The sequence below is a fragment of the Pteronotus mesoamericanus genome, unplaced genomic scaffold, assembly GCF_021234165.1.
Source record: "Pteronotus mesoamericanus isolate MK-2021 breed Mesoamerican mustached bat unplaced genomic scaffold, CSHL_Meso_final contig_94, whole genome shotgun sequence".
Classification (NCBI taxonomy): domain Eukaryota; kingdom Metazoa; phylum Chordata; class Mammalia; order Chiroptera; family Mormoopidae; genus Pteronotus; species Pteronotus mesoamericanus.
The window spans coordinates 15,543,924-15,546,349 of NW_026555285.1; positions in this window are offsets into that span (position 1 = coordinate 15,543,924).

Sequence of the window (2,426 nt, forward strand, 5' to 3'; positions counted from 1 at the left end):
TGGACAAGACTTTAAGCAGACTCATCAAAAAAAAAAAAAGCGGGGGGGGGGAGAGGAACCAAATAAATAATATCAGAAATGAGAGAGGAGCAATTACAACTGATACCACAGAAACACAAAGGATTGTCGGAAATCACTGCAAACAACTGTAGGCCAAGAAATTTGAAGACCTGGGTGAAGTGGACAAATTTGTAGAAAAATATAACATCCCAACACTGAATGAAGAAGCAGAAAGCCTGAAGAGACGGATAACAGCTGGTGAAATTGAAGTGGTAATCAAAAAACTCCTGTTACTCATGAGAATTTTACAAAACATTTAAGAAAGAGCTAACCCTTGTCCTCCTGAGACTATTCCAAAAATCCAAGAAGAGGAAAGATTCCCAAACTCTTTTTATGAGGCCAGCATTAATCTAATCCCCAAAACAGATAAGAACACAACAAAAAAGAAAACTACAGGCCAATATTGCTGATAAACATAGTTGCTAGCATCCTCAACAAAATATTGGCCAACAGCATCCAGAAATATATTTAAAGGATCGTCCACCACGATCAAGTGGTATTCATCCCAGGGATGCAAGGATGGTTCAATATTCACAAATCAATAAATGTAATATATCACATAAACAAAAGGAAAGAAAAAAACCCCCACATGATCATATCATAGATGCAGAAAAAGCATTTGATAAGGTACAACATCCATTTATGATAAAAAAACACTCAGGAAAGTAGGAGTAAAGGGGGCATAAGTCAACATAATTCAGACAGTATTTGAAAAACCTACAGTCAACATCATACTCAATGGGAAAAAACTAAAAGCTTCCCCACTAAGTGTGGGAACAAGGCAAGGTTGCCTGCATTTACCAGTTCTAGTCAATATAGTGTTGGAAGTCCTAGCCACAACAATCAGATAAGAAAAAGAAATAAAAGTCATCCAAATTGTAAAGCAGGAAGTAAAATAGTCATTGTTAGTAGATAACATGATAGTGTACATAGAAACCCTATAGACTCCACCAAAAAACTACTCTACCCAGTAAGTGAATTTGGCAAAACAGCAGGATACAAAGTCAATATTCAGAATTGAAGGCATTTTTGTACACCAACAATGAAATATCAGAAACAGAAATCAGGGAAAAAAATCCCATTTGCTATAGCAATAATAAAAATAAAGTACTAGGAATAAACTTAACCAAGGACGTAAAAGACGTATTCAGAAAACTACATAGTACTAAAGAAAGAAATTAAGGAAGACACAGATAAGTCAGAGTATATACCATGTTCAGTGACTGGAAGAATTAACATCGTCAGAATGTCCATACTACCTAAAGCAATTTATAGATTCAACGCAATCCCTAAAAAAATACCAATGACATATTTCACAGATATAGAACATTTCAAAAAGTTATATGAACTATATATGAAACCAAATAGCCGCAGCAATTTTGAGAAATAAGAACAAAGTAGGAGGGATCACAATACCTGACATCAAACTATATTACAAGGCCATTTTAATCAAAAGAGTATGGTACTGGCAAAAGAACAGACACATAGAACAATGGAACAGAATAGAGAGCCCAGAAATAAACCCATGTCTCTCTGGTCATTAATATTCAACAAAGGGGGCAGAAGCATAAAAGGGAGTAAAAATAACCTCTTCAACAAATGGTTTTGGGGGAATTGAATAGATACAAGCAAAAAATTGAAATTTGACCACCAACTTATACCATACACAAAAATAAAGTCAAGATGGATAAAAGACTTAAATATAAGTCACAACACCATACAAGTTCTAGAGGAGAACATAGGCAGGGAACTCTCAGGTATCCTATATAGTAATATTTTCAGATATGATCCCTAAAGAATAAACAAGTGAGACTTCATCAAAATAAGAAGCTTCTGCATGGCTAAAGAAAACATCAGCAAAATGAAAAGAGAACCAACCATATGGGAAGATATATTTGCTAATGATACCTCGGACAGGGGTTTGATCTCCAAAATATATAGAGAACTCACACAACTCCACTCCAGGAAGACAATCCAATTAAAAAATGGGCAAAGGACCTGAACAAACATTTCTCCAAGGAGAATATAAACAGAGCCCAGAGACATTTGAAAGGATGCTCATCGTCACTAGCCATCTGAGAAGTGCAAATTAAAACCACAAAGATATACCACTTCACACCAGTCAGAATGGCCACCATAAACAGATCAACAAACAAGTGCTGATGCAGTTGTGGAGAAAACGCAACCCTAGTACACTGTTGGTGGGAATGCAGACTGGTGCAGACACTGTGGAAAACAGTTTAGAATTTTATCAAAAAGCTAAAAATAGAGCTGCCTTTTGACTCAGCAATTCCATTGCTGGGATTACACCCTAAGAATCCCAAAATGCCAACTCAAAAGAACCTATGCACCCCAATGTTCACAGC